The sequence below is a fragment of the Hibiscus syriacus genome, unplaced genomic scaffold (assembly GCF_006381635.1).
Source record: "Hibiscus syriacus cultivar Baekdansim isolate YM2019G1 unplaced genomic scaffold, ASM638163v2 tig00110239_pilon, whole genome shotgun sequence".
Classification (NCBI taxonomy): domain Eukaryota; kingdom Viridiplantae; phylum Streptophyta; class Magnoliopsida; order Malvales; family Malvaceae; genus Hibiscus; species Hibiscus syriacus.
Window position 1 is genome coordinate 2,434,212 of NW_024062641.1, and position 22,504 is coordinate 2,456,715.

Below are 22,504 nucleotides of genomic sequence, written 5' to 3' on the forward strand. Positions count from 1 at the left end.
AGATTATAGTTTTTCCAGAGACAGGTTGAGACGGACGAATATAAAGCCTCCGAACAGATTGAGTTTTGAAGACTTAGTCTCTTTTACACTTACTGTTTGCAGTGATGATCCAGTTACTTTTCATGATGCTGTTAATAGTCAGGAAAACGAAAAGTGGATGGTTGTCATGGTTGAGGAGATAGAGTCTTTGCATCACAATCATACATGGGAGTTAGTTCACCTTCCTGAGGGTAAGAAGTCTATTGGTTGCAAATGGGTGTATAAGAAGAAACCAGCTCTAACAGAAAAAGAGGGGGAGAAGTTCAAGGCTTGTTTGGTAGCAAAGGGTTTTTCAAAACATAAAGGAGTTGATTATGATGAAAGTTTTTCTGCTGTGGTTAGGCACACTTCAATCCAAGCAGTACTTGCATTGGTGGATAGTTGGGATTTGCATTGATGAAGGTTTAACTCAACCTGGAAACAAGCATTTAGTTTGCATATTAAAGAAATCTTTATAAGGATTGAAACAGTCTCCGAGACAATGATACAAATGGTTTGACTCCTATATGATAAAGATTGGCTACAAGCGATGTGAGTATGATTGTTGTGTCTATGCTAAGAGCCTTGATAACAGTTCTTTTATTTTTCTGCTACTGTATGTTGATGAAATGTTAATTGCTGCGAAGATCATGGATGATGTTATCGATTTGAAAACTTTATTGAGTCAGGAATTTGATATGAAAGATTTAGGTGCTGCAAAGAAAATTCTTGGAATGGAAATTTGCAGGGACAGAGACTCAAGGAAATTGTGGTTATCTCAACGGGGTTATGTTGAGAAAATGCTAGAAAGGTTTGCGATGAGCAGCGCAAAACCAGTGAGCACTCCATTAGTGAATCACTTTCAGCTTTCATTAGAACAGTTCCCTAAGACAGATAAGGAAGCTGAAGATATGGAAAAGGTTCTATATTTTAATGTTGTTGGCTGCTTGATGTATACAATGGTATGTACTCATCCTGATTTAGCTCATATTGCTAGTCAAGTTTGTAAGTACATGTCCAAACCTGGTAAGCAACATTGGGAAGCAGTCAAGTGGATCTTTAGGTACTTAAAGGGTACTGTGGGACATGGAATTATTTTTGATAGTCAGTGGGATAATCCTTTGGTTGTAGGATATGTGGATTCAGACTATGCGGGTGACTTGGATAATAGAAGATCTACGACATGGTATGTCTTTACTATTGGTGGAGGACCTATTTGTTGGAAGTCTACTGTTCAATCTGTTGTGGCATTATCTACAACTGAAGCTGAATATATGGCAGCGGTTGAAGCTGTAAAAGAATCTTTATGGCTTACTGGTTTAGTGAAGGAGTTGGGTGTTCAACAAGGTGGAGTTCAGTTGCTTTGTGACAATCAAAGTACTATTCACTTGGCTAAGAATAAGGTATATCATGCTAGAACTAAGCATATTGATGTTAGGTTTCACAAGATCAGAGAGTTGGTTGCATCTGGAGAGATTTTGTTTCAGATGGTACATACTGATGAGAATGTCGCTTATATGTTCACCAAGCCAGTTACGACAGACAAGTCATGCATTGCTTGGACTTGTTGAATGTTTTCGAGTTGTTAAAGAAATAAGGTAACCCAACCCACATTGAATGTTTCCTAAGGGGCAGGATATTCGCCACAGGGTTATTTTTGTAAATATGTACCAGAGTTTGTTTATTATAAAAGGAGATCTAATCTAAACCTATGAGATATTGAATGAAAAAAATTAGCGCCGCCTAAGGCACCGAGGACGTAAGCACATTGCTGAACCTCGTTAAACTTCTTGTATTCTTTCTTTTTTCTTTACCCGATTATTCAACATGCACCTATTTTACATGTATGCTCTAGCATAGAGAAGAGTGATGTAGTTTCCAAAAGAGTTTCTTTGCATTTTGAGATGACAAATCTATGCAAATCATTCATGCATCCAGCATAGTACTCTACCAATAATCTCCGCAAGAACAACGTTCACTCTTAAAATGGTGGAAGCAATATGTATCACTCTTATATCTCACACTCATATTTCAAGGAAACATGCTTGGCAGTTAAATGGCAGTTCTTATATATTATGGAGTTTTTAACAATCCTTATACTTTGACGGGGTGAAGGTGCGTCAATTAGGGAAAAAGCTAAAGCAAGTTTTTCACTATGAACACCACCAATATCCTCTTTTTCTTCTTCCTCGATGAAAAACCCACCATGATGGTCATCTATGTTCACTTCTCTGGAGATGTTTTTCACCCATGAATACAAAAGGTTTAAGCATGGCTTAGACCGATCACCAATAACAAATTTATGCACTGTGTTTCTAACTTCAATCTAGTTGTGCCCTAGAGATCTTCTTAGGGTGCGTTTGGTTCACGGAATGTAAGATTACCAGTGGGAATAAAAGATTACCAGAGAATAAGATTACTGGAATGTTGTATTTTGTGTTTGGTTGGTTTAGCATGAATGTAACATTACCGTGTTTGGTTAAAGGAATAAAAGTTTATTGGAATGTATATTTGACCAAATTATTCTTATTATATTTGTTTTATTAACAAGTTGAATTCTACTATAATATTACAATAAGATATTTATATATTTTCATTAAAAAATTTAAATTCATAAAATTTATATAATTTGTTTTACAAAATTGAAAATATAAAAATGTTTAATGAAAGGGTAAAATTTTATTTTAACCCTTGAACTTCATATAAAATTTTAATTATAGATTTTTTTGTAAATATAAAATAGTTTAAGGATAAATTTTAAATTTAACCTTCGTAGAACTTTTATTATTCAATGACAAAAGAATGATATTTTTTAAGAAAAACAATTTAAGGGCATTTTAGTCCAAAACGCCGGTAATCCATTCCCGTAATATACCCCAAAAAATCTACTGTTGGTAATAAAACATTTTTTGAGTTAATCGATCGATGAATTGGCCAAAAGGGGGTAAATTGGCAATAAAAATTTTGGTGGAAGTTTTTGCAAAAAATTGAAAATATTTGCACAGTGATTTAGAGTGATTCGACTTTCTCAACCAAAGTCCACGTCCACTACCTTAGCTATCCATACTAAGGATTTTCCAACAAATTCACTAATTTTTTTCTTTTGAGGACAATGAGTAACCTTACAACTTCCTCAAGAATTATACCCCAAATTCTTGAGAACACTCTCTCTCAAAGAGAAAATTACAAATTCACAAACTTTACAGAAAAACCTCACAAGGTAGATTGTTTGCACAATTCTAGAACAAGAAAAGATCACTCCAAGATGAATAAAATTGAGCACAAAATGTGTTCTTGAAAGCAAAATGAATATTGAAGGAAAATTGGCTTGAATTTCACAAACTTGATGTTTGATGATTTCTCTCTTGATTCTTTCTCAATTCTTGTTGATCAATGGCTCCTGAGCTTGTTTAAATACACCTTGGATCACTTCTGAATGTTGGGGATCATTGTTGAAGTCAATAGAGCCGTTATGGTGTGAATACCTTTTAAAAATCTATTGGGAGCGTAGGTGTATCGATACACTCAATATAAAATTCAAATATTTTGACCATCGGTTGACCTGGTGTAACGGTACACTCAAGAGTGTATCGGTACCCAAATTACATTCGATGTTTCTCGGAGCCATGAGTGTATCAGCAGTGTATCGATACCCAAATTACATTCGATGTTGGGGGTGTATCGATACATCCAAGAGTGTATCGGTACATCCCTTTATAAAAATCATTTTTGGCTCGATTAAGGTTCGAAATACTTTGTAAAAATTGTTTCAAAATATTTTAAGACTAAAACACAATTTTACACTTAAGTAAGGATTAAAATTGACATTTGAAAGCTTGGAGTAATATTTTTGATATTCGAATAATTTAATCGAATATATAATTTTAAATCGAATAGAAAATCTTAAAATTCATTTACACTTTATTTGTTATATCGAAACATCAAAATGTTTTCAACAATCTCCCCCTTTTTAATATAACAAAACATTTTAGTAATTTTAAAATTTTCTTTGAAAATCATTTTTGAAATCATTTTTGAACATTACTCCCCCTTACTTTATTCTCCCCCTTTTAAAATTTCTTTGAAAATCATTTTTGAAATCATTTTTGAACATTACTCCCCCTTACTTTATTCTCCCCCTTTTTTTATTAAATCAAAAAGTCTCTATGAAATATTTAAACAAGGTTTTAAAGAAAATAGCCAATTGATTTAAATATATATATATATATATATATATATATATATATATATAGCTTAAGCTGTTAAGATCACAACCAATAGAAAGGTTAGCCATTAGTACATAATCAATATTCATATAAATGTGTAAATTGGGAATTGGTCATATGAAATCTAAAATGTGAATGATGCATATATTAACATAAAATTCAATTTAAGTTCAAAAGTAATAAACATTCAATATCAAAGTAAATCCAAAACATCCAAAACACACAAATCCAAAATATTCAAAATGTTTTAACAATAAGTTCTAAGTTCAATAACCAAGAAAACTAAGCAAGGAAAAGTCTAATCATCCATAGATGGATTGGGAGGAGGAAAATGTGCTCGCATTGCAACTATATCGAGCATAAGCGAATTTAATCATTAATTCATAGCTTTGTTGTTAGCTTGCATCTCCTGTTGAATTTCCAACTGTTGAGCCCCCATAGCGGTTAATTGGGACTCTATGGATGCAAACCTCAAGTCAAATGTCTCCATAAATGATCGAAAGTATGGAGGCATTTGATCCTCTTGCTGGACTGACTCGTCCTTCGGTACATGATCATCGATATCTCGTATAAGTTCTTCAAGCTCTGGATCATCATCAGCTGCTGGTGCCGGTCTGCTCATGAAGAACTAGCACCCGGTGTTTTCTCGGTTTATCGAACCCAATGATGTTTTTCCCCGGAACATCCCGATTTCTTCAAGGTTGTGAAATTTATTGGGTTCTTAAGAGGGATGGATACATCAAGTTGGACCCTAAGATTGGATTTGATAAAAAAATTACTTAGAAGATAACCGTAAACTAAGGTTTCCATGTATTTGGAGGGAATGTTGTTTACGGTTTCAACTAGCTCACCACACCAAAAATGATTTGTGGCAAATTTATTTTATTTTTATGTTAGATACAATGAATCCACCATAAATCTAAAGCTCTAAGTGTGGAGTACCTACCTCCGGATGGTCTAAACCACCAAGAGATGATTAAATGTAGAAATCGCTCGTGATGAGTTAATAAGGTACTTGTACTAGCCTTAGCTCTATAATTGGTAGCCAAAATTTCTTTTTCATTATCTAAACCCTCGTTATCTAAACCAAAGATGTTAGCAAATTTGTCGGAGTCAATATAAAGGAATTGACCTAAGAGATAAGACTGAATCCCTACGGTTGCAGTTCGAGACTCGTTTTGGACACAAACCGCATTGAAATAGAAAATGCAGAGCAGTTGGTGATAAACGATGAGTTTGAGCTGAAAGAGTTTATCAAATTTCCAAGATTTAAGGGTAGAAAGATATTGAAATTTCATATCAACCATAGCTTGGATTGATGGGATACACTCTTCCCGGATTTTATATGACTCAAATGAGTTAACGAACCTATGGTAGAGATCTTCTCAATGACCAGGTTGATTAAAGCAAGAATTAATGATAGTCATATCGGGAGCGTTTGATTTTGGATTTTGAGGTGGAACTAGACGAAGTCCTATGGCGTTTGGAATGAGACTTGGTTAAATCGGAATGAATAAGGTTACCCGCAATTTGAAAAATATATGTATACAACACAATCAATCCCAAAACTCAATATGAGTCCTCAATATTTCAAGGTTCTCTAAATAATATCCTAATGGGAAAAATTTGAAAACTATTTTTGAAAAACAATGTTTGAAAAATCATAATACGTATAGTTTTCATGAAAACAACATAATTAAATCAAAAACAAAAATTTAAAATAAAATAATTTTTTTAATTCAAAAATTTTAAAAATTGAAAATTTTGTTTTTTGATGAAATTTGTTGAATATTTTAGTGTTCAATCAAAATATAAGCAATGTCCATCATCTATTTCGATCTAAAACTAGTTCTATGTTCAAAAATCAATGAAATAGAGGTTTTTGAAATATTACCTTGAAAAATCAGATTTGACTGGAATGCGATGTTGTTTGCATGAATTTAATGAATGTAGTAGGATTGTAAGTTGGAAAATGAACAAATTTTGACTTGAATCGTTGAAACTGAGCAAAAATAGAGATTTGGGTGATATGGGTTTCGAACGGCGGGAGTGTTTCCTTGAGATAGGTTTTGGCAAAAATGATATTTTAGGGATTTAAAGTCTAAAACGCGACGGGTGTATCGGTACACCTGTGAGTGTATCAATACACATTCAAGGAATGTATTGGTACACATTCATAGTGTATCGATACATAGTAAGGAGGTAATGATACATAGGTATCGATACACTATGCACAAAAATGTCAAAATCTACTTTTAATCACTTAAAATGCTAAATTAATTAGCTCTAGTGGTATTGACAACTCATATCACAAAAATTAACTATGTTCAATAAATCAAATCTATCTTTAAATTTTATTTGAACATATTATTAATTTTTCACTAAAGATCATAAACTCCCTCTAACTATTAGCAAAGAATGCAATCAAAAGTGTTATTTTTATAAGCATTTTTTCAATTCTAATTAAAAGTGCTAAAAATTATTTTAAACACTAAGTGAAGATAGGTCAGTTAAACCTAATTCTCTCCTAAGTGTCCAAAATCTTTCTTTATCTAAAGGTTTTGTAAAAATATCAGTTACTTGATGCAAAGTATCAACAAATTCTAGAACTATATCTCCTTTAGTGACATGATCTCTAATGAAATGATGTCTAATTTCAATGTGATTAGTTCTAGAGTGTTGGATGGGATTTTTAGTGAGACAAATTGCACTAGTATTGTCACACTTGATAGGTATGGTACCAACTTTAATTTTATAATCAAACAGTTGTTGTTTCATCCATAAAACTTGTGTGCAACAACTACCACCTGAAATGTATTCTGCTTCAGTGGTAGATAATGCAACACAATTTTGTTTCTTTGAAAACCATGAAATCAGCATATTTCCTAGGAATTGACAAGTACCGGAGGTGCTTTTCCTATCTATTTTGTATCCTCCATAATCCGCATCAGAGAAGGCATGCAAGCTAAAGCTAGAGTCTCTAGGATACCAAAGTCCTAAACTATGAGTGTCCTTAAGGTGTCTAAAGATCCTCTTGATGGCTAGTAGATGTGATTCCTTAGGGCATGATTGAAATATAGCACATAAGAAAACACTAAACATAATGTATGGTCTACTTGCGGTTAGATAAAGCAAAGAGCCAATCATAGACCTATAAAGTTTAACATCTACACATTTACCTCCTTCATCATTGTCAAGCTTTGTAGATGAGCTCATTGGAGTGGCTTAGGGTTTTCCATCTTTTAATCTAAACTTTTAAGCATATCTTTGATGTATTTTGCTTGATTGATGAAGATGTCATCTTTTCTTTGCTTGATTTGGAGCCCCAAGAAAAATGAAAGCTCCCTCATCATGCTCATCTCAAATTCACTCTGCATTAGCTTAGAAAATTCTTAGCAAAGAACATCATTAGTAGAACCAAATATTATATCATCAACATAAATTTTCACTACTAATAAATCTTTAACTTTTCGCTTTAAAAACTATGTAGTGTCAACCTTCCCTTTTGAAAAACCTTTTTTATTAAAAAGTTTGACAAACTTTCATACCAAGCTCTAGGAGCTTGTTTTAAACCGTATAAAGCTTTTGTCAATTTAAAAACATGATCTGTAAATTTTAAATCTTCAAAACCAGGAGGTTGTTCCACATACACTTCTTCTTTTATAAAACCATTTAAAATGCACTTTTAACATCCTTTTGATATAATTTAAATTCATTGAAGCATGCAAATGCTAATAACATTCTAATTACTTCAATCCTAGCTACGAGAGCATATATTTCATCATAGTTTATGCCCTCTTCTTGAGTATAGCCTTGAGCAACAAGTCTAGCCTTGTTCCTCACTATATTACCACTTTCATCAAGTTTATTCCTAAATACCCATCTAGTACCTACAGTAGATTTATTACTAGGCCTTTCAACTAATGTCCATACTTTACTTCTATCAAAATTGATTTAACTCTTCTTGCATAGCTATAATCAAATTTTTGTCTTTTAATGTTTCTTGGATATTCTTAGGCTCTATGCATGAGATAAATGCAACATAATTACATATATTTCTAAGAGAAGATTGAGTTGTTACCCCTTTGGATGGATCACCTATAATTTCACCATCCTGACATAGTTGTATTCTCTTGAGTAAGAGACTTCCCTTTCTTCAATGGTTGGATTCTCGAGAGCATCGTGAGTTTCTTCATCTTTCATTTCTTCATTTGATGATGGTTCTCCAACGTCATGTCCAACGTCATGTGTATTTACAATACCTACGTCATCATCAACACAAGAATCCTTCCTCAGAAGGGGATTATCATCGAAAACAACATGTATAGACTCTTCTACCACTAAAGTTCTTTTTATTAAATACTCGATAAGCTTTAGAATTTAAGGAATAACCCAGAAATATTCCTTCATCACTTTTAGCATCAAATTATTCAAGATTGTCTTTATCGTTGTTTAAAACAAAACATTTACATCCAAATGGATGAAAATAACTAATGTTAGGCTTTTTATTTTTTAAAAGTTCATATGGAGTTTTCTTTAAAATAGGCCTAAACATTACTCAATTTATAACATAACAAGCAGTATTTGTGGCTTCCACCCAAAAATATTTTGGCAACTTGTTTTCACAAAGCATGGTTCTAGCCATTTCTTCTAAAGTTTGATTTTTTCTCTCAACAACTCCATTTTACTGAGGGGTTATAGGTGGTGAGAAACTATGGCTAATCTCATTTGAATTACAAAACTTAGTAAATCCAAGATTTTCAAATTCAGTACCATGATCACTCCTAACACTAGAAATGGATTAACCTTTTTCGTTTTGGATTACTTTTGAAAACATGATAAATTTTTCTAAAGCTTCATCTTTAGTACTTAAGAATAGAACCCAAGTATATCTAGAATAGTCATCTACCAATACAAAACAATATTGTTTCCACCCAAGCTAACAGTTCTAATTGGCCCAAAAAGATCTATATGGATTAATTGTAATACTCTACTAGTTTATACATCATTAATGGACTTAAAGGAAGCTCTTTTGTGTTTTCCTTTAGCACATGCATCACAAATTTTATCTTTTTTAAATTTTAGCTTTGGCAACCCTCTCACTAAATCTCCTTGAATTAGTCTTTGTAAAACACTAATGCTAGTATGTCCTAGTCTCCTATTCCATAACCAACCATCATGTTCATCCTTAGCAACTAGGCACAAGTTAGTCATATTAATAGAATCTAAATGCACCATGTATATGTTTCCTATTCTATGACCAACAAGCATAATCTGATTAGATGCAATGCCAACAATTTTACAACCATTTGTTTCAAATAAGACATTGTATCCTTTATCACATAATTGACTAACACTCAATCGATTATGCTTTGACTCATTCATATATAATACTTTTTCTATTTGTATGGAAGAGGTATTACCTATAGTACATATACCTTCGATGTAACCTTTTGAGTTGTCACTAAAGATTACTACTCCTCCATTTTTGTCGTTAAGCTCAATAAACCGGCTCTTGTCTCCGGTAATGTGTCTTGAGCATCCACTATCAAGGAACCATGAATTTGAACTTGTATTTTGCACCTTGTAGCCATGCTCATTTTCCTACAAACATAGATTAATTTCTAATTTTTGGTACACAATTTCTTTTGGGTCCATATTCATTAGTTTCTAAAATTCTAGTCCCCTTGGGTATCCATTTGTGTAGGATATTATTATCTTTAGTAGTAATGAGTTCTTTAGGAACCCATATTCTTCTAATGATTTTACTATTTGAGGTTCTTTGGGGACCTCTATGATTGTAGTTTTTAAAACTTTTTCTAACAAAGTTGGATTTTAAACTTTCTCCATTTTCAAAACGTTTTGTTCCAAATTTATCAAAGAAGCTTTAAGATCATCAATTTCTTTTTTATGATCATCGTTGAATCTTGAAAGTAAGTTATGCACATCAGTATTTTTCTTTTCAAACTCATCTAGTTTGATTTGTAAATTTTTAATCTTACTTTCAAGATCAATGTTGGTCTTGGATATGAGATCATTTTCGTTTTTTAATTTTCAAATATCATTCTTGTATTTCAAAAATAATTTATCATAATCCGAAGCCAACCCAGAATATTCCTCTAACAACTCATCAAAAGAATAATCTTCAAAATTAAATGAGTTAGAGGTTACCTAAGAATCTTCCCTGGTGGCCATCAAGCACAGATTCACTACTTCTTGTTCCTCTTCATTTGATGATTCATCATCATCACTCCAAGTAGCCACGTGTGCCTTGTGGTTCTTCTTGGATTGACTCTTTTTCTTTAATTACGAGCAATCATATTTGACATTCACAGGCTTTCTGCATTCGTAGCAAATGATCGGGTCCTTCTCCTTTGGTTCATTTTTTAAGCCTTCATTTCTTTTGAATTTTCTTCCTTTGTTGGGCTTCATTAATTTTCTGAACCTTTTAGCAAATAATTTCATCTCTTCATAATCATCATCATCATCAAAATCGCTCTCATCTTTTGTGAATTTGAGAGCAACTCCAACGTTCATCTTTTTCTCCGTCTCTTTCTTTGTCTCATCCTTCTTCTCGATGTCTACCTCATCTTGAATCATCATTTCGTGCGTGAGGTAGAGAACCGATGAGTTTATCGAGAGTTAAAGACTTTAGGTTTTTAGCTTTGATGATCATTCCAAATGATCTCTTCATATGACTTGAGACAATTGACAATCATGGAAAATCTATCAGTCATAGCTTTGATATCTTCATCCGGTTTCATCCTAAAATTTACATAGCTTTGAGTTAGAAGACTAATTTTAGTGACTTGTAGTTTATCATATATCTTCTTAGTGGTTGTACAAGATGAAACTCTCTCGTATACATCTGGTCCAAGAGCACAAAAAATAATATGGATAGCCTTTGAGTTGAGCTGGAACATTTTCGTCTCTTATTCACTCCACAAATTTGAATGAGTAGATGGTACGATGTATCTGTTCTCCACGATTTTTTATGCTCCCATGTCACTTTCTTGAATGAAGTATCTCATTCTATTCTTCCAATAAGCATAATTAGCTCCATTTAAGAACGGAGGTGATGGGTTGAGAATCAAGAACGAAGTCGACGTTTGAAGTGGAGGTCATTGATGACTTGAATATCGATATAACTCTTCCCGAATCGACTCAAAAGTTGGTTAAACCTTCAAATGAGTGTAGCTCTGATACCAATTGTTAAGTTAATCAATCGATAAATCGACCAAGAGAAGGTAAATTGGCAATAAAAATTTTGGTGGAAGCTTTTGAAGAAAATTGAAAATATTTTCACAACGATTTAGAGTGGTTCGACTTTCTCAACCAAAGTTTACGTCCACTACCTTAGCTATCAACACTAAGGATTTTCCAACAAATTCACTAATTTTTTCTTTCTTTTGAGGACAAAGAGTAACCTTACAACTTCCTCAAGAATTATACCCCAAATTCTTGAGAACACTCTCTCTCAAAGAGAAAATTACAAATTCGCAAACTTTACAGAAACACCTCACAAGGTAGATTGTCTGTACAATTCTAGAACAAGAAAAGAATACTCAAAGATGAATACAATTGAGTACAAAATGTGTTCTTGAAAGTAAAATGAATATTGAAGGAAAATTGGTTTGAATTTTACAAACTTGATGTTTGATGCTTTCTCTCTTGATTCTTTCTCAATTATTAATGATCAATGGCTCCTGAGCTTGTTTAAATACACATTGGATCATTTATGAACATTGGGGATCATTGCTGAAGTCAATAGAGACTTTATAGTGTGAATACCATTTAAAAAATCTGTTGGAAGCGTAGGTGTATCGGTACACTCTCAAGAGTGTATCGGTACACTCAATATAAAATTCAAATATTTCGATCGTTGGTTGACCTGGTGTATCGGTACACTCAAAAGTATATCGGTACCCAAATTACGTTTGATGTGTCTCAGAGCCAGGAGTGTATCTGTACATCAGTTGTATATCGATACCCAAATTACATTCGATATTGGGGGTGTATCGATACATCCAAGGGTGTATCGGTACCTCCCTTTGTAAAAATCACTTTTGGCCAGATTAAAGTTCGAAATACTTTGTAAAAATTATTTCAAAAATATTTTAAGACTAAAACACAATTTTACACTTAAGTAAGGATTAAAATTGACATTTGAAAGCTTGGAGTAATATTTTTCATACTCGAATAATTTAATCGAATATATAATTTTAAATTGAATAGAAAATCTTAAAATTCATTTATACTTTATTTGTTATATTGAAACATCAAAATGTTTTCAACAACATTTCTAGGAATAAGATTACCGACCAACCAAACGAGGGAATGTGGATTCTATTCCCTGGGGAATCCCACATTCCCCGAACCAAACAGCCCCTTAATGTGTTCTCTTTTCCAAGCTTTCTCAGTTTTGAAGAGTCGTCCAATTTCCCGCACAAGCTATATATCTGAAACATTAATTGGTTAACCACAACATTTCCGGGTTCCAAGTCAAGTAATCGATCCACTGCAAGGACAACCAAAGCAATATTCGTATGAATCCTAGAGGTGGTTAGCAAGGAAGTCCAAACAGAGGAGTCAGGCTCTATAGGCATTTCTTCAATAAACTTCATTGTTTCTCCAAGCCGACTAAAGCGGCTTAGAGCTCTACCATAGCTGAATAATGTTCTATGGCTGGTATAATCTCATAGTTATCAATGATGCTAGAAAAATGTGTTTTCCCTCATCCACCATTTTTGCAATACCATGTGCAAGGATAATACTTAAAAAGGTACCACTATTAGGTTTAAGCCCCAACTTTCCTATATGGTTGAAGACATCCAGGGCAGCATCAGAACAACCATGTAAAACATAACCACGTATTATTGAGTTCCAGGAAATTATATCTTGAGTTGGCATTCCATCAAATATGTTTCTAAAATATAAAATTGTAACACCCCAATTTAGGGGATAAAATTTAGGAATTTTAAGTATTGATTTACTGTATTTTAAACCATGGTAACATGGTATGTGATCTATTATTATGATTTCTATCAAAAAATATGAATTGTTTCTGATTTATGGAATCATAGAAACTATTGATTTATGAACCATGGTTTTATGTTTCACTGGTTTTACTCGAACTGTTTTATTGGGATATTATATGGATAGACTGGAGGTATAGCCCTGATCAAGCTGGAAATTTCTTACAGACCTAAGGGAATACTTGGGTAGGCTCTCAGGCCCCAAGGTACTCCCTTGGGTTAATCATTTGACTACTTATGGTGTACAGGTGGAAATTTATTATACGATTTATTTCATGATCATGGATATGACATATTACTGGATAACGATACATGTATTATGATTTATGGCTAAACTGATTTCTACTGGGTTTTATATGTGGATAGGATTCTGAAGTATGGGTCACACAGCTCTGATCTAGCTGGTAAGACCTTACGAACCTAAGAAAACCCTTGGGTAGGCTCATAGGCCCCGAGGCATATCCTTAGGTTGGTTTCCTTTTGCTGTGAGCTTAGGTAACCCTACGGATCTAAGGATATCCTTGGGTAGGCCCATAGGCCCCAAGGCATATCCTTAGGTTGGTTCCCTTTGGTGTGTGCTTAGGGTAACCCTACGGATCTAAGGATATCCTTGGGTAGGCTCATAGGCCCAAGGTATATCCTTAGGTTGGCTCCCCTTTTGATGTGTACTGAGGGTAAGCCCTACGGATACAGTTCTGGGGAACTGCATAATGGAGTTTGGTTGGGGGTTCAACTATGGTTTTAAAAGATTTATATCTTTTCACTGGTTTTGATTGTAACACACTAGACATCCTATTCGACCTCATGAAAATGTGATAGTATGAAATGTTTCTTATGAACTTAGACTCATGGCTTCTACTTGATGAACTACTAATGGAACCCCAGATTATCCTGCAAACTGGTATACGTCTGATTCAATAAGAAAATTATATGGTTTTTCATTTATCTGCATGTCCTATAACATCACCTGGTAGTTATGTATTACTGAGATTTTCGAAGCTCACTCTATTACTCACCATTGCAGGTTAAAAGAATTGTACCAGTACAACTATCGACATCAATAAGGGAGTTCTTCCGGCGTTACTTGTAGAGGATGATACATGTGATTAGGGGGCATGTAATAGTATTTTGTTTTATACACGAGTCTGAAAACATGTTTTATTTCTGAAAACTGATAAATCATTTTATTATTTACATGTTTTAATAAAAGTTTTAAATTTTCTGCTATTTTTACAGTGGGTCGCTCTGGTGGCCCTAATGTGACAACCCAGATCGGATCAGGTTATCCGTATCGTCCTGAGGGGTTACATTTAGTGGTATCAGAGCTTTGGTTTGAGTCAAAATTTTCATGATAAACCGACCGGTCGAATGTTAAAAGATGTCTGATCAGTACATGCCCCTAGACTACAATCGTACTTCTCTGAGCTGGAACTCCAAGGCTAAGTTCCTATATGTAACAAGTAAACCTAAGTTTTTATCTTGTAAGGCTCTACCTTTGCATAAATGAATACTAGTAATATCCATTTGAATTCTGTAAAGTACCTCACGAGCCATGTGAGAGTTACTCATCTGAGAAATTCTGACCCGACTCCAGAAATGAAATTGGGGTATGTTATCGCTCTATGGGCCTATTCTCGTAACCAATGCTGAATTGATTATACAAGGATAAATATTTTCTAATTTTTTTATTGAAATGAGGGAGAGTTATGACGAAAATGTATACTCAGCTAGTTAAGGATTAGTAAAGAAATCGTACTTCTGTAAAAGTTATTTGAAGATATGAAAGAACTAATGGAATTTTCATTTCTACAATTCAGTGACATGAATGAATTTCAAGGACGAAAATCTTTTAAGGAGTGAAGAATTATAACACCCCAATTTAGGGGCTAAATTTTAGGAATTTTAAGTATTGATTTTAATTGGTATTTTGGGAGAAATTGAGGATTAAATTATAAAATCGTAAAATTGGTAGATCATTTTAGAAAGTGTATGAAATTCAGTGGCTAAACTCCTAATTTAACCATTTTTCTTTTGGAGAGAATTATAAGCATCTTCCACCGTATGTTTCTACAGAAATTTTTCATTTTTCCTCTCCCCGGTCAACGATTTTGAACTCCAATTTCTCCATCGTCCGGCGACCGTTCGACGAACCGAAACCACCATCGTGTTCGTTGTCGACCGATGAACAAAACCCTCAAACCTTTCATCGTGAATCAACGTCGTTTGTCGTAAATCTTAATCGGAAGTATCGTCGGTTTTAACTAAATTTTAATTGGTTTTTCATCGATTCACGTCGATCCGGCCACCTGTTTTCGAAACCTCCTACACCATCGTGTTCCTTGCATCGTTTCGAGTCCACCAGTGTCCTCCGTGTCTCTGTCGTCACCGACGCGTGGAGGGTTGAAGAAGTCAAAGTTTTCAATGTTTCGGAATCGAGCTCTCCGTCGTTCAAAATTGTGAATCGAGCTTGGTAAGTGTCTCAAAATGCTTTAGAGTAATTTTTAAGAAGTTTTCCGAAAATGTTTTAACACCCCATGACGCAGCACGCGCCGCCCCTTCGAGTGGAGGAAGGTCAGCGCGTGTGGATAGCAAGAAAAAAATCGGTTTGACCGGTTTTGAACCGGTTTGAACAGTCCGACCTGATCGACCCGAATGCTCGACTCGACCAGTTGACCACCGATGACCAGAACTTTAACCGGCGTTGACCGGGCATTGACCGACCGTTGACTTTTTACGGGTACACCAATCCTGACGTTTTTCAATGTCCTAAGTCTGTTTCTTGGGTTGGTTTCGCCAAATTCGAACCCGGTAAGCTGTTTTTCACTGATTTATCATCCGATTCGAACCGTTTTTCGGAATTAACTCCCGGTTTTTATGAAATTTCTATTGTTATGTATTTAAGGAATTATTGGAAGTTGAATTAAAGACTGAAGGCATTCGAATGGAATTTATATGATCGATCAGTATGATATGAAAATCGAGGTAATACATTACTACCTCTTTATGCTTTATAGAACATGTTGATAATGGATAAATGCATGGATGTATATGATTGGTCTATTATGCCTGTTTGATTATGGATGGATTCAAACCAAATAAGGTTTAAGTGATAAATTAGTTAAGTCTCTATTAAATTACAAGTTCTGTGATTGAGTAATAAAGGAATTAGCCCTGAATATGTAAATTATAATTTATCTTATTAAAGGTACTTGGATGATAAATTATGAGAATACTTCGATTAGGTAAAATTATGAAAATACCCTTATGTTGTAAAAAGACAAGAATTGACCTTATAAGTTAGATAAGAGGTTTATTAAGGAATAATTTACTGTTTAGAGATTATCCAAAAAAGCGATTAACCCTAGGATCTCCAAATTATATTATCCTTGTTAAGAGTTTAATACTGAAATTATCTGGTTACAAAATTATGAAAATGCCCTTAAGAGGTAAAAATAGTCCGAGTTGACTCTGAATGAGAAAGTAACCTGAGAATATGTACTTAAACCGATAAATTACTGATTTAATTGTTGAGATCCTACTTTTGTATGGAAAATTCCTGATAATTCGTTAGTAACATCTGAAAAGACTTTTAACCTGGAAATCTCCGAGTTATGAGTAAATACCTGAAGAATAATTTATCAAGGGTGATTTTCTGTCAGAATTGTTCGAAGATAATGGAATAGATGATAAGTCTGAATTAAATAATAAGATCGAACGGAAAGAAATGATTTAAATACATTGGATCTGTAAAATGACCAAAATACCTCTGTAATGGAAATGACTCAAGAATATCACCAAGCCCATAAATAAATGGATATCCTCAAGCTTTGAAATGAATGGAAAAACAATGAGCATCAAAATGACTAAAATGCCCTTATGGACTAGACTAAGTAAATGTCTTGGATTAATTAAGGAATCCAAAGAAACATGGGTATTGTACTACCCTTAAAAGTTATGGAATAACTTAAGTGAGTCAATCAATACTAATGATATATTTGTACCAAAATGGCATAGATATCACTTGAATCCTTATTCATCTCCTCAAGTTTGGATCGATGATAATTCTGGAAGTACGCAACTCAATTCAACTCAAGACCCCATTCGGTACTAAGAAATGGATATTAGTTAGACAAATCAGTCACGAATACCAAATTGAATTGAACAGAAGTATAACATGTATCTGAAATTCAAAAATGTCCTAATTACTCTGGAAAACTCTAGAGTAATAGGAATAGACTTGATTACTAAATGAATTAAGTAACCTTAATGATGGAGAATTTAGTAAATGAATGGATGAGTCTGGGAATACCAACAAACTTGTATGATGTACGGTCCCTATGGGTTATGAACCAAGAATCAAATACGTCATCAATTCTTGGTATTGTTGTAATATGGAAAGGAAGTAAAGATTATTGGGATACATGTTTTATTCTTTAAGGTATATTCGGTGATAATTGTGAAGATGATCTATGGACAAAATTTGTTGGTATTATAGAGTGAATACCATGAAGGGCAATGAATTGACCAGTCGACAGACATCAATTATGAGAGTTGTTCAGCTCAAGTTGTTCGATAATCCAATCGACTGACATGGATAGTAATTGCCCTGAATATTCGTTTCTTCTTTATCAACTCAATCACTCCAGTTATTCTTGAACACTTTCCTGATCCACTTGAAATCATAGTGTGATTCTAAAGTATCAACCTTAAATGTATAATTAGATCGGTTAGTGATTAATTCTCTTCAATAGAACCTTGTTCCTGGAATCCGATCAAATTGCACAAGTTTCATGTTATCCATACTGATAACTACAAAATGCCTCTGAAAAATACTTGGATCCTCTAGTGTGTTCCATATGTACTACATGATGGTTTTATATGTTTTGAAATGAGTCTTAAATGCAAGTATTGATTTACTGGTTTATGAACCATGGTAACATAGTATGTGATTTATGATTATGATTTCTATCGAAAAAATATGAATTGTTTCTGATTTATAGAATCATAGAAACTATTGATTTATGAACCATGGTTTTATGTTTCACTGGTTTTACTCGAACTGTTTTATTGGGATATTATATGGGTAGACTAGAGATACAACTCTGATCAAGCTGGAAATTTCTTATGGACCTAAGGGAATACTTGGGTAGGCTCTCAGGCCCCAAGGTACTCCCTTGGGTTAATCATTTGACTACTTATGGTGTACATGTGGAAATTTGATATACGATTTATTTCATGATCATGGATATGACATATTACCGGATCACGATCCAGGTATTATGATTTACGGCTAAACTGATTTCTACTGGATTTTTTATGTGGATAGGATTCTGAAGTATGGGTCACACAGCTCTGATCCATCTTGTAAGACCTTACGGACATAAGGATACTCTTGGGTAGGCTCATAGGCCCCGAGGCATATCCTTATGTTGGTTTCATTTTGATGTGTGCTTAGGTAACCCTACGGATCTAAGGATATCCATGGGTAGACCCATAGGCCCCAAGCCATATCCTTAGGTTGGTTCCCTTTTGCTGTGTGCTTAGGTAACCCTACGGATCTAAGGATATCCTTGGGTAGGCCCATAGGCCCCAAGGCATATCCTTAGGTTGGTTCCCTTTGGTGTGTGCTTAGGGTAACCCTACGGATCTAAGGATATCCTTGGGTAAGCTCATAGGCCCAAGGTATATCCTTAGGTTGGCTCCCCTTTTGTCGTGCGCTAAGGGTAAGCCTGACGGATGCAGTTCTGAGGAACTGCATAATGGAGTTTGGTTGAGGGTTCAACTATGGTTTTAAAAGATTTATATCTTTTCACTGGTTTTGATTGGAACACACTAGACATCCTACGTGATAGTATGAAATGTTTCTTATGAACTCAGATTCATGGCTTCTACTCGATAAACTACTAATGGAACCCCAGATTATCCCGCAAACTGGTATACGTCTGATTCAATAAGGAAATTATATGGTGTCCCATTTATCTGCATGTCCTATAGCATCACCTGAGTTCTGTATTACTGAGCTTTTCGAAACTCACTCTATTACTCACCATTACATGTTAACAAAATTGTACCAATGCAACTATCGACATCAATAAGGAAGTTCTTCCGGCATTGCTTGCAGAGAATGGTACATGTGATTAGGGGGCATGTAATAATATTTTGTTTTGTACAGTCTAAAAACATGTTTTATTTCTGAACACTGATAAATCATTTTATTATTTACATGTTTTAATAAAAGTTTTAAATTTTCTGCTATTTTTACAGTAGGTCGCTCTAGTGGCTCTAATGTTCTAATGTGACAACCCATATCAAATTGGGTTATCTTTATCGGTATGAGGGGGTTACAAAAATATTACCGCACATTGCATAAGTGTCTATTAGAGAATTTGAAATGGAGTACAAACTCTAAATTCCTACGCAAAATAAAACCATTGATCTCTTTCACCTTTTTTGCAGCAATTAAATTCACACAACCAGGCAAGATACTCAATATTGTTACTGAATTTGGACCAACGAAGCATGATTGCATTTTTCGAAAAACCCCAAATGCCTTGTCTATAGGCCCAAGTTGCACAAAACTATCAATAAGAGCATTCCAGGATGCTGTATTTCGCCTGATCTTTCCATCCCGTTCAATCCGTTGAAAAAGATCCATGGCTCGATCTTCATCTCCATTTTGTATGTATCCTGAGATCATGGTATTCCATGTTATAACATTAGGATTCACATCTGACTCTTGCATTTTGATAAAGAGTACATAAGCCTTCCCACAATAAACAGATTGGCAATATCCTGCTATCATTGAATTCCAAGTATAAATATCTTTCTCTTCAATCACATCAAAGACTCGCCTCCCAGCTTCCAATTTCCCACACTTAGCATACATGTCAATAAGGGAGTTCCCAACGAGAACATTCTCAGTTATACCCATCATAATGGCAGTTGAATGAATTTCCAGCCCCATCTTTATTACTTTCAAGGAAGCACAAGCAGAGACGGCACTTGTGATAGTAACACCATTAGGCTTGATCCCAGCCAAAAGCATCTCCTTCAACAAAAACAAGGCATGCCACCTCCTACCATTTTGAGCAAGCCCCGAGATCATTGAGGTCCAAGTAAAGACATCAGGACTTACTCTAGAACTCTCCATCTCCTTCATCAATCCCAAAGCCACATCACATTGCCCTAATTGACTATAACTATTAATCAATATATTCCATGAAACAATACAAGCTTCAATTCCTTCACCCCACATCCCATTGAACAATCTATAAGCTTCATCACTGTCACCCTTCTGACAGTAGGCTAATAACATTGAATTCCAAGTCTATCTCTCTCATTCATGTAATCAAAAAACTCCTCGCAGAACTCAAGTCCCCACAATTTGCATAAACGGCTAAAATCGAATTACTAACACGTGTTAAATCAACAACCCCCAACCTAATCGCTAAAGAATGCAGCAATCTTCCGGTTCTAGCATCACCACAATTCGCACAAGCTTGCAAAATTCTCGGGAACAAAAATTCATCAGGCAAAACACCATCCTCCATCATCAAAAAGAAAAGTTCCACAACTTTCTTCCACCTCGACTCTCAGGTGTACGCACCAATCATAGCAGACCAAGTGTACAAATTCCTTTCGCTCATTTTATCAAACACTTTACGAGCATCAGAAAAGGACCCACATTTTGTATACATGCTTACAAGTTTGGTTTCAACGAAGGGGTCACTTTGCCTAACTAAATGGATTCGAGCATGGAGTTTTCGACCCAATTCGAGAGAGCCGAAATCAATGCATGCTTGACGTAAATCGATGAAGGTATTGGGTCTTACCTCGGACCCAGAGAGAGCAATTGAATCAAGAACTGTTAAAGCTTCGGTTAGACGGCCTTTTCGTGCGAGGTACTTTAAATGGTTGTCTGAGAATTTTGGGTAGTTGGTGTTTTTAGTGTAAGAGAAGGTTAGTTTGGCTGGAGTTTGAGAAGATTCAGATAAGTTTTCATGTTTTGTTGGGATTTTTACAGGAGGTTTTGAGATACAAGTAATCATCAGATTCTCCATTTCTTAAAACTAACTTAAATAATTTCTCTTTCCTCTTTTATTCCCTCTTAAATTTTCATTCTCTTCCAGGTGCTTTTGGAGCATATAAGATAACGGGGTGTATTGAGAGAGAGAAATTCGCAGAGGTGCGTAGAAGGGGAAGCCTATGGCCTTGACCATTTTAATTGGATGTTATTTTAATTAGGGATTTGACCATTTTTCTTATTTTATAAAGATTTTCTTAGACTAAAATGAATTTTTAGATTTACTATATTGATTAGATTTTTTTACAAATATTAAAATAAAAAATTAAACATAATACTGTTATACTCTCGGAGATACAATAAATCTATGTATATAACTCTCATATTCGCTTATTAAGATCATTACCAAAGGACTACTTGTAAAATAATTTTTTTTGGCTAACAAAAAATTATTGATAATACATTTGATAAACCCACAAGATACATCAAGGCCATATCTACTAATTGACTAATGTATTCATAGACTTTATCGCCATATACCTAAGCAATGATAGTCCTAGACCTAACACCAAATGCATATGAGTCGATATATAAATATCTATGTACCTCAAGTAGGTTCGCCTTCCAAATTATCTTCACTCACTCAACTCTAATTGTTTTATATTAACATTGTCAATCAACTGTTGTGTAATTATCGACAACTATTCTTTATTCAAATTTATAGGATAAATCGTCAACGGTCGACAAAACCCTTTTATCACTGTTAACAAATATAAAAAATATTCTAATATATTCTAATTAACTTATTTATGTCATATTACTATAACGTATCGAACGGTAGAATTTGACGCCAACATAGCTCATTTGCTTGCTAGGCTTCACCTAGGTAATTAATTAATAGCCATTTGTGTCTGGTATGACTTCAGCATATAGGTCATTTAAAAGGTATAGAGTTGGAATAAACTGACGATAACAGCTACATTGAGTTTAATTTAATGATGTTATAGTTGGTTACTTAAGTAATAACTCAAAGATGAATGAAAGCTTTTGAAATGACATGATGAGACTCCAGATCTGAGTTTTTAGCCACAAAGAGTGAGAAAAGAGGGCAATACTTTAAACTGACTTCATGTGAGCCAAAGATGTGAAAATGGTTGTTAGATTTGCGATTATCAAAGTGGACAAATATTTCAATTCATTAG

At 34.3% G+C, this 22,504-nt stretch overlaps 1 pseudogene; it reads right to left on the bottom strand.

The window, feature by feature from the left end:
- Nucleotides 1–1,965: 1,965 nt before the first annotated feature.
- Nucleotides 1,966–21,410, bottom strand: LOC120114705 (annotated as a pseudogene).
- Between the last annotated feature and the right edge of the window lie 1,094 nt (nt 21,411–22,504).